General features: G+C 38.7%; 1 long non-coding RNA gene across 1 annotated transcript; it reads left to right on the plus strand.

Moving 5' to 3' along the window:
• Positions 1-7088: 7088 nt before the first annotated feature.
• Positions 7089-8039, plus strand: LOC146688296 (uncharacterized). The gene is made up of 3 exons (XR_014916402.1): positions 7089-7159; positions 7328-7391; positions 7801-8039. It is a non-coding gene; the product is annotated as an uncharacterized LOC146688296 (long non-coding RNA).
• The last annotated feature ends 3859 nt before the right edge of the window (positions 8040-11898 follow it).

Below are 11898 nucleotides of genomic sequence, written 5' to 3' on the forward strand. Positions count from 1 at the left end.
GGGTGATTTCCACTGCGCTTTGTGCGCAAAGTGAATGAATTATCCCCCTTCTCTCTCTCTCGCTCCCTCTCTCTCCCTCTCTCTCTGTGTTTTCCTCTTTCACCAGATGGAGAGACTTCTATTTGCCATAAAGCCAATGAAGTCCACCTCTTAACAAAAAGAGGTGGACTACCAGACAGTCTTATAAAGTGCGCACTAGAGACTCAAGTTAGTCACACAGAAGGAAGTTCACTAAACCCGGAGCTGTGCGCTAAAGTCCCAGCCAAGATCAACCAAACCTGCAGAATATTAACAAGACAGATGATTTTTTTTATTAAGTTGAGAACGTATTATTATTATTATTATTATTATTATTATTATTATTATTATTATTATTTAGTACAGTACTAAACTTATTCAACTCAGCCCTTAAGGTAAACGTTTTTAAGGATTTGTTGAAATGTAGTATTTTCCTTAGCTTATGTCTTTTTTTGCAGCTTCTGGTATAATCCGCCTGTTAACTAGAGTCATATTTCTGAAAAGAAAAAAAAAGGCATTTGGAGTGTGCTGAAATTACTCAAACTCAAAGACACAATGAGTATATGTGCATGTTAGAGTGAGTGAAAGACAGTGAAGGCGCTTTGCTGTCCCCTGTCTCCTTCTCCATTACACTCCTCTGCTGGTCAGACGTGGAATTGACCAACATCACAGACTGCTTTACACACTTGTCTTCTAAGCTAACTTCTTTTGTGCAAGTGGTGCATTTTATCTGTTGGATTAAAAAAAAACTATAAGAAAACAACTACGTATGGAAAAAATATAAAACCACTTTGTGACACCTTCATCAAAAACAAACAAAAACATGAAGGAGTGTCGACTGAAAAAAGGCATTTTTATAACAGTGTACAGACACAAAATAAAGGGGGACACTAAGTTTTGTTTTATATCAGAATTCCTGGCAATAAAGATTTATCACAGAAGAAAGCCCACTCGTCCTTAATATGCCACAAATAAGTAAAAGGAGATCTGAGATCTATAAATCACTCCTCTCCTGCTATAAGGGACGGTCATTATTATACACTTTTTTTCTCACATCAGCATTCAAGACATAATCTACCTCAGTGTGCAAACAAGAATTCCAGATTTCTGGTGCGAGGATTAACACAATGAAAACAATTAACAACTTGTGCAGATTAGACCTGCTTCTTCAGGTCTTCATACATGGCCTCAAACATATTTAGTCAGAGTGGTTGCCTTTCCAGTGGAACTCACACTTTGATCTGAGTTTCACGCTATAATATACTGATGTTTTAGCTAACAATACCGTGGGAAACGGGTTTTGTGTGTGTGTGCTGGGTGGTCTCCAAACACATGAGGGGCAGCAGCAGCAGTAGCAGTGCCATTAGTGATGTGTTGTCTTGCTAATAGGCTCAGTTTGGAGTCAATGGGGTGACTGAGGAAGAGGGCCATCCATGTATTAGATCCCCCTCCATTCAAAGTCTAATGGCACCCTTAAGTCCCCCCCCCGTTGTTTTTAAATGCTGCCTCTGTGTGTATTGACTAGGAAGCAAGGAAGCACTTTGATTCACCTGCACCTGTTTCACTGCTCAGCTATCTGTGCTGCCCCCTCCCTTTTAGCTGAGCATGACATCACTCGAAACAACTTCCTAGTAAGAAGTTAAAACTTGACCAGTTTGAAATGGTGCAACTTTAAATGAGCTGTGGGCATCTGTTTGTTGACAGTTTGGACCGAAGGAAGAGCAACAAAAAATGGTTAAATTGGGTTTAACTCGAAAACTAGTATGTGCTGGTTTTCAGAAAGATTCTTGGGGAGTCTCTCGTCATTAACTGTGGTTTTGTTGAAACTCCGTACCTGTGTGGACTGTACGGCTCTATAACAGCATCACACTATTTCCCTGGTGCTCTCAATAAAGACAGTCACAGTTTTAACAAATGGTATCTGGCACCCTTTAACATTGCTGGCTCTACAAAGTGCTTTAAAATGTGTTTCTGGTGTGAACACACAACCACATTCACCTAGCGTCTTGCTACTTGGGTAAATGGATGGCTGAGGGACTGAATCACCACCTGGCCACTGATGGATAACCACTTGAGCCAAGGTCACTTCAAGAACTGCTAGAAGGCTTTGTGAAATTTAATTTCAATAAGCAATAACTAGTATTTTAATCAGTAAGAGTCTGCATCCCCAACATGATCATAGAAACTTCTGGGCAAGATCGCTGGATTAAAACAGCAGAAAAGTATCTGCCTGGACTCCCAAATCCTACAGCACTTCTACATGTTATTAGACTCGGGTTAGGTTAACATCAGGACTCGTTTTCTTCTCAGCAGGTTTCTTATATCCATCTGAACTGAGTCATGTTTTGGTGTTATGAAACCCCTGACATCTCCAAGTGATAATGAAAAGCCGAGCTGACAGCAGAGGGCCAGGACTGCCCTCTCGCAACCTGCTTTCACCTCGGCTTGGCCGGGTTTATCCTTAAATTGAATTCCTTTTTTTTAAAGCTCCAGAAGAGGCGGGCTAGACTGAGCCGAGTGCAGTGGAGAGGGTGTTGAGACAAGCTGTGCTCTGCCTTTGTTTGTGTTGCTTGTTGGCCTCACTATCAGACATTCGATTTAAATGGAAAAGCACAGAAAACAGGTGCAGTGAAGGCATGTTGCATCTTTTTTTGATCTGGCTGGTCTATAAACAGATAAAGACAATGCTTCACACCAGGAAGCCCTTCTGTATTTTATGGTTTGAACCCATAATCCTTTGATATTTTAAGGCAGCTCATACTTGACCCTCCCTACCACCCAGTGACTTTAGAAATACCCTGTAATGTCCTTTAACACCACATGGGACTTAATTCCTTAAACAAACCGTGTTTGAGTGTGATTTAGAGCTAATCTGGACAGGCGACGGTCATTTCTATCTTTCCTTTAATAATTTACGATTGGTGGAATTTATAGCACTGGCTCCCCAGCCGTGCATGCCGCCAAATCCATATGTCTGTAATATAATGAGATTTTAGCGCAGCGAGAGTATAAATTATGGTGTGATTTGTTCTCTTGCTGTTTTGTCAGGGCACAGCCTTTGAGAGTGTGTGTGTGTATGTAGCTTGGGGACATGGCTGGCATTTGGCTGCCACAACGCTCTAATTGCTGACGTACACACAGATAGATGGGACCTGATGGTTGGTGTCGCCACTGGAGGGAGAGAGGAGGAGGAAGAGATGGGAAAGGAGAAAGAGGGGAGAAACAAGGGTTTAGGAAAAGAAAGAGGACAGATCAGGAAAGATGAGGAGGGGAGGAGAACAGGGGAGCAGATGGACAGATAGACACATGGAGAGACAAGTGCGAAGGAGGGATAATGTCTTATGGCTGGAGATCGAACTTCCTGCAGCTCCACAGCCAAGCGGGTAACCACACAGAGGGAGCCACATTTAGAGAAAAGAGAAGCAGAGATGGAGAGAGGAGGGCCAGACTCTGCCACATTCATCTCCCTCTCAGATCCGATGCTCCAGGGAGCTGTTGGAAAATGAAGAATTACATGGCCCTGATCAGATTACATTACCGAACAAGTGATTACATGCATTTGACTCTTGTACAAAGGAACAAAAATGAAGGAAGGGAAGGGAAACATACATGATCTGATTAATTATGTAATTATTTGGTATTTGCTCTGGCTATGATACATGGGTAACGTTCTGAGGGAAGGTAGACTGGTAATTTCATCAATGTTTCACTGCCTGCCATCTAAACCTGCCTTCATATAAATGTTGAATTTGTTCCAGTTGCCAGTGGTAGAGTTGAATACTGTACGCTTAAAGCATTTTCTATCATTGTATTTCATCGGCACGACAAAAAAAAGGGGAAAAGACGTGGAATCAGAAAACCTATGAAATACAAACGTTTGACAAAATGAATCATACTTGACGTGCCAGTTTCAGGCAACAATTCCTACTAAAACTGATCGCCAGGTAATTATTGTAAAAATAAACTATTTTTAAATATCCTATATGATGTGACATTAGCAACACATTATGTATTCAGTATCTATGTCATCTCTGTATCCAAGACTCTCGTCCCTCTCACCGAGATTTAAAAAAAAACTGCAGAACTTGTCAAAAAAAAGAAAAGAAACTTTTCTCTTAAACTAACAAAAAAACTGTAGAGTTAAGTTCAGAGAAATATTGAGGCTGTGACAAAATTGCTATTAAGGCTATATGACTGGAGGATGGTTAGACAATATTTTTTATTTCAGAAAATAATAATATTTAACAATAAAAAATGTAGTTACAAAATCTGACTTGTTAAATGGCCATATGCCTCTGAGCTTTAGAGCAGATTCAAATTTTTCTGTCAAACTCAAACTTTTGCTTGCTTTAGCTAATTCCAACAATAACTTCTAGTTTACTTTGATGCCTGTTGAGTATTACATTTGCACAAAGCCTTACATTCACCATCGCAGGACAAAATCTATGTTACTCAGACCCCAGTAGTCTGGAAAATATGGCATGTACTTTACCACATAAACCAACTGTCTATTATAGCTTCAGAACAAGCTAAAAGAAAAGAAATAAACTAAAGTACCATTTTCTAGAGCCTCCCAGAGCTCCAGTAACCCGCTGCTTGTTAATATATGGATAAAGGTGAGGCTATCTATCTATCTATCTATCTATCTATCTATCACAGTCAGCACAAGATGTTTTAATATTGAGCCTCAATTGGAAGTGGAATCTGTCAAGTTACTAAAATCATGTACTCCTGCTTCCCGTTACTAGTTGTGTACACCTTGTTTTATATCAAACAAAGTAATAACTATTTATATGAGAAGAAGAAGAAAGAAAGAAAAAAGAAAAATCACTTTGTAGTAATAAAAATGCCTTCAGAAGTCTTATATAAGTGGCGCGTTCACCTCATATTTACACATCTCTATATGGAAATCAAATTTTGTGATATTTTTCGCCCCAGTAATGAATTATACTTAAAAAAAATTAAAAAAATCTTATTTTCAGGGGATTGTTTCCGTACAGCTTAGCATTTCAGATGTTCTTTTTTCTTAAATTTATAAATTTCAGCACTATATCTATAAACCTGTCTATAAATCTACACAATAAACAAGCCACAAACAAATACATGATTAGATGACGCTTGTGCAGAAATGTGTAATATTCAGCTGGCTTCAAGACTGGGAACGATCACAGTGTATTTTCTCCCTCACTGCTCCGGTCGCGCCATCATCTTCAAACATCCACGGGGAGTGACTTGTTATTTGCTCTGAGCTGTCGGCACGGTTTGGCTTTTTGATTAGAGAAAGACAGAAAGAAGAAGCGAGGGAGACAGAGGAAGAGAGCCGAGATAGTGAAGAGAGAGACAGCCTTGAGGCACATGTCAAGCAATGTCACAGATAATCACACATTGTCTTAAAATAGCTTTGAAAATGACAGTGTTAGGGCTGGGCTGGGGAGGGTGCAGGAAGGGTTTAGGGGTGTGTGAGAGATGCACCAGAGCACATGTACCCTAATTAAAGACCAGATAAAGTTAATTTCTGACATCTCCCAAGGGGAGACGCTTTTATCAAGGGCAACAACAAAATATGTTATCTGTAAAAGTAAGATGGGAGTTGGAGCGGGGCTAACGTGACTATCTAACACACTGCACTTTTATCTGACACACGTCTGCTTTGTTCTCTCAAAAAGAGGAAAATATGAGGGTCACTGCAATGACAGAAAGAGAATGACTAATTTTCTCAGCCAGTCAGGTGAAGATGGTGAAGGGGCCTTCTATCATCGTCCACCTAGTAAAACCATTCGATTTCACTCCAACTAACTTCCACATTACTGCTTCCACTAAATTGTCCCGGTTGCAGTCTGAGGGACTGGAACGTGATTGTTACACGTTGGTTAAAAATGTCTACTTTATCCACACAAAATCCTCCTATTTACTGCACGTTGCAGTGCAGTCACACAGGTCAAGTCTGTAGGAAATCTATGTTTTAAAAAAATTTCATTTTATTCAAAATTAACAACAAAAAAAAAAAAGAAAAGAAAAGAAATGCTCAGTGTCTGGCACTGTTATAACAAAATGTACTGACTGGCGAAGAGTCTAGTGTTAACTCTACGTGGATCCTAAAACGGGACCATGTTGTGCCAAGATGCTTATATATACATGAGCCAAAGACTGTGTAGGTGTGCCTTCTGCCATCAAAACAGGCAAATCCCATGTATGTAAATCAGGGAAATTTGAAGAACAGGTCACTACCCTGGCTCTTTGTCATGTTCGTAGAGCCTGTAATGAATATTTTTGTTGTGTAGTGTCCTGCTAAAATAGACTACTTTTGTTGGGGGGGGCGGTGTGCTTGGTCATCAACAACGTTCAGGTAGGTGGTAAACGAGTTAAAGTAACATACACATCATTGCCAGGACACAGAGTTTCCCATCAGATAACTTGATGGTAACGAGATAATCGACCAATTTACTTATGCCTCAGTCATGCAGACCTAGAGAGAGGTCAGCGACTACCCTGCAACCTCCAGTCACTAGGGAAAAATGTGTATTCCCTGACAGCTTGGGTAGTGGTTGCTGGGTGAAATCGGTCACAAACAGGCTTGGTGAGTAAATGTTTACTCTTATTCAAACTGATTTTGTGGCTTCTTTTAGTTTAGCACCAGGTTTATAATCTTGCTAGCTAGTTAGTGTTAGCCTAGCGTTGCTGCTGCCGCTGGGCTCATGTTACTTAAAAATGAACACCACAGCCTTAAAAACCTTACATAAAAATATGTCTGTGAAATTTTCTGTTGATTGTTTGAAATAAAAAGCATTACATAGCTACATTCTCGGCTGAAAATATCTTAAAAGGTTATTTTGTCACCCAGAAAGGGTAGTCTGGGGAAAAGGAGGATCGCATTTGTCGGCCACGGTTGTCGGAGCCTGTGCGTCCATTTTTTTTTCATGCTTTGTGGCAGCTTTTGAACATCTGTGACATCTATTAATGTCAAATCTAGCCTTTATTTAACAACATAAGCAAACTCTATGTTACAATTATTGCACAGCCATTAAGGATCAAATCGGTTTCTGAAAAATGTTCTGCTTTTTTTCCCTCTGCTTGCTTCTTACTGTCTTTGAGGCTCGGGACCAGCACTCCTGCTGTTGGACAGAAAGACATCAACTCAGTGGTAAGTATTTTGGTTTTCCAATATATTAGCAACTGTCAGTGACATTTATATTAATCAGGCTGAACTTTAATCATACTTTAGATCAGCCTGTTTTACTTATTGTTTTATTTGTTCTTTGGTTTGGGGAAGTTGTTTCTTCACTGATCTTTTCCTGTCTTCTGTTATTAGACTTGAGATATGACTGCACTATGCTGTTGCTGGTGACTCCAGTTAATTCTACAAGACATGCTGTGTAAGTAAACAAACAACAACAGTTTGGTCTGCATTTCTTGAAAGATCACATCCCCCAAACTTAGTTTAGAGGGTCTACACTGTATAAAGTGAAGTCTGCAAGTTTTCTAACAGCAAAATTTGTTTTGTGGCCAAATCATTTTGCACATCATTAGAATGAAAGTTATTGGCCATGTTTGCATAGCCCTTTTTATGTTTGCATAAAATGATGCTTTCATGACATTATTGTGTGTTGGGTGGTGGTCACGGCTATCCAGACTGACAATTGGGACATTGAATGTCACCTCTCCGGTGGGGAGGGAGCCTGAGATTGTCCAAATTGGAGTCTGTTTTATACCAAATGCAGAAAAAAAATGTTTTAAGAAAGCAATTAAGTTCATGTTCCAAAAAATATGATTGTTTGCTTGCAGGACACCAGGAGAGATGAGTCCTCTGTCACAGATGGTGTGGTGAGTGAAGATGGTCGCCTGCAGGTTCAAGTTCATTGCATCTCCAACCCACATCCACTGGCACTGTACTTAAGGGAAGTTAAAGACTTTCTTCTGCACCTACATTTGGATCACCTGGATCCATGACAGTCATTCAGGCAGTAATGCCTGGACTGGAAACAAGCCATCCTTAAAATATTACAACATTCCAGCTCATGTGTTGGAATTAGAGCTGGGCGATATGAGATTTTTTCATATCACGATATGTTTTTTTCATTTCAGGCGATAACGATATCTATCACGATATAAGCCAAATAACTTGTAAGAATTTGTAAGATTTAAATGTGCTGTTGCTCACAAGTAAAATGTGAAATAATCAGCAGCTTGTTTTTATTTAAATATTTATTTCCCATAATAAGTTCAACAGGGTAGATGTACTTAAGGAACATGAGACTTTTTCAGATAAATAAAGGCAAATATTGCAAACTACACAAAAGGCAGCCGCTAAAGCGTTTAAGTTTCAAAATAGAACAAACGAAACAGACTAAATTGTCAATTCCACTTAGAAACAAAATATTAATTCTAAAAATAAATCTTAGTTTGTTTTACAGAAGAACAGACAAAACTGACTAACTTTTGTCAATATCAAATAAACTGAGAACTAAAAGGAAATTCTCAATCTCTCCTTGTTGTATAGCTGAGCTTTTCAAACAGTTTTAACAGTTACTTTAGTCTGACAAAAGCCGAATGACGAATTAGCGCTTCCAGTCAGAGACACGTACACGGGTATTTTTGAAAACAGAGATTTTCCGTTTTCGTTTTAAAAAATAATCCCGTCCACACATAAAGGCAGAAATGAAGGAAAACGCTGCTATGAACATGCCAAAGCAGCAGGTGGCGCTAGATTCCTAACCGTGCAGAAATGTTGGCCAATCAGAAGTCTAGAAGCCTCGGTGGGAAAAAGTAAACAAAGCTGGGGCATAGAAGCAGAACCGAGTCGTCTGTGTGGACGGACAGTAACTGTGTGTATATGTAAGCATTTAAACACTGCAGAGAGTAGAATTAACAGTAACAGTATTGTAGAAATTCATTTCACTGAAACAATAACGTGGTGCACAGTGTGACGCATGCACCAGTTTATTGTATTTCCAGACTTGTTTTCGGCACAATTTACAGTGCACGCTACTCTGTTTTTTGTCAGACTTGAAATAGCCGAAATACCTTCACACTACGGAACTTCTATGGCTCTTCCGTTCGACAATCTCTCCGGCATTGGAACCATCATCTGTTTTCTCTTCGGTCACACTCGGTTGATTTTTCTAGTCGGCACACTCATTTCCTCCATTACCCGCTGGCTGCTTCCCAAACAAACACACGTGCGGCTTGGCACTTGTGCTGTACGTAACAAGTCACGCGACGTGACGCTGCGGCTGTGATTGGTTCAGCTCTGCGCTACTTAATTTGGATTGGCTGACCTTTTTTTTTTTTTTAAGAGGACAAGAGCGGCGAGGTCTATCGCGATAGCTTAATTTCTCTATCGAGTAAAAGTTATATCGCGATACATATCGTTATCGTTCTATCGCCCAGCTCTAGTTGGAATGCAAAAAGAATGTGTTGTTTAAATTAGAGACTGCACTTGTGACAGAACAACAAGTATTTCATTTTGATTATATAAGTAATGTAAGTACAAAACAAACTTGTGGTAGGCCTAAACTTATTTTCAGAATAATTACATCTGAGACTTTGTTTCATTGTAAGATTATAACAGTGATGGCAATATAATTGTTTGTTGTTCAGCAGAACAGTGTCCAGTATGTTGGCTGTTATACTTTGTTGTGTTTGAAAATAAAAGTTGGGCTGATTTTAACATCATTACAAAAAGTGTTGTTAATAATTTTTAATCATATTCAGGTTGCCACAAATAGTTTTTTTCATTCAGTTGAACTTGAAATGTTTGTCAGTAGGTAAACAATTAGTATTGTACAGTCAGGAATATCAAGTTATTCTTAATACTGTAGACTTGCACTGTATAAGTTGTCCTAAAAGTCATCTTAAGTAAGCTTTACTTAGTTTTTTAGAGGCAACGAGTTTCCTTAATTCTTTTGAGTTCTGGGAACTAACAAGGCTGTACAGTGTACTCAAAATGAGTAAGTTGCCCTAACTTGGTCATCTTACGTAACCTTGATCCAATTTTTTGAGTTCTGGGAACAAATGAGCTTGTACAGAGCACTCAAAATAAATAAGTTGTCCTAATTTAGTCATTTTTAGCTAAGCTTTACTCAATTTTTTTGAGGCAACGAGTTTCCTCAATTTTTTTGAGTTCTGGGAACTAATTCGATTTTACAGTGTAGTTTGAAATGGTTATACAAAAGGCTAAAAGGTAAATGGCTGCAAATAACTTTGTTTGCAAAACTTGTGCATAGGATTTTAAAAATATGATTCAACGAACATGTTTGTGGTTGTTACAGTAAAAAATTTAACTTTTTCTACTCAGATTTTATGTTTTTTGTCTGATTTTAGATCAATTGTGTTAATACAGTATGTCAAAATGAAAACATAACTGTAAATTCAGACACATGAGGTTGTGCTGAAAAGGATGATACCAAACAAGGCAAAGTAAATAGTTTTTAAAGGTGAAATGTAGAGGAAACATCAAAAGTAGTTAAAAACGGCCAATTATACCCTGGACCCCAGAGGGCTAAACATTTTTTTTTAAAGTATCGCAATAGTTACTTTTCAAGTAATTAATTACTTTTACAATCTTGTAACTCAGTTACTAACTCAGTTACTTTTTTGAAGAAGTAACTAGTAACTATAATTACTTTTTCAAACTAACTTGCCCAACACTGATTATAAAGCAATAGACCTTTCAGCCCAATTCTCTTTTTTCTGCATAATCCATCATATAAAATTGAATCAAATGAAAAGGTTTCTTTAAAAAATTGTTTTATTAGTTTTAATCTTTTAACTTTATGCTCATTGCATTAAGCAGAAATGCAATTATATGCAACAGTCTCTGACTGGAAAAATTTGTTTTAACATTTAAACCTATTTCCTGCATATTCCAGCGTATAAAATAAAATATTTTTTTGTCTTTACACCCACTCTTTCAAATAGATACAAGTAAAACACAGCAAAAATAAATAAAATCAAAGATTCAGCAGCATTAAGTCCTGTTGCTCTTAAACCTATTTTTACCCATTTAGCAGGAGTGGGGCTGGTGGAGGTTTTCCCGGTGCTGCAGCGGTCATGTCAGTGGGGAGGATCCAGGGGTTTCTCTGTGAATTTCACATTCCCGTGGAAGATGCTTAGTGCTTGCTCAGATCTGAAGTCAAATTTTTCGCTGCAGAAAGAAGTTTTCTTCCCACCCAGAGTGTACAGCAGATGCTAATGTTTTTGTCACTTTTTACAGAATCAAACTCCAAGTAATGTCAGTACTTCCATGCTTTAAACGCTGCACGGTCGTACTCTATCCCACATTCCATCCATTGTTGATCTATACACGTCTGTTGGATTACAGTAAAGCATTTTTTTTAACACCTTACGTGCCCACAGAGATGCTACCACGAGTGATAGCAGACAAGTTGATGTCTTCCACACAAAATTGAAAACAAACACAAGGAGGTTTTCAGGGCAGCAACACAGATGTTTGCAGCCAATTAAATCTAAGCAACCTCCCACAAATAGTCACTAACCTCTCAGGGAATATATTTATCCTTTGACCGGTGGTTATCAGGAGGTCAGTTACAGGTCTATAGGCCTGTGTGATCGGGGCTTCGCAGTGGATTTCGCAGCAACTTCAAGCAACCACTCGCAACTTTTAAGGAAGTACAGATTTGTCTCTATGTAACCGGTTGTCACCAGATGTTCCCCAGCCTGTGCAGCTGGTACATTAACCTGCCAGTGGTTGTAGCTGATCAGTGCATCTTGGACCAGCAGACTACAGCTACAAAACTTCTGAGCATACCACAATTAGCATGTTTATGTGGATTTTATTTGTTTTTGTGTTAGTTTCTTATTTGTAAGAAAAGTAATGTGTGAACTACAATTCAAAATAATGCTTGGGATGTAACACTTTTA

This window comes from Copadichromis virginalis, linkage group LG18, assembly GCF_057382275.1.
Source record: "Copadichromis virginalis isolate Kocher_CV1m ecotype Utaka linkage group LG18, C_Virginalis_male_GT1.1, whole genome shotgun sequence".
In the NCBI taxonomy this organism is placed as follows: domain Eukaryota; kingdom Metazoa; phylum Chordata; class Actinopteri; order Cichliformes; family Cichlidae; genus Copadichromis; species Copadichromis virginalis.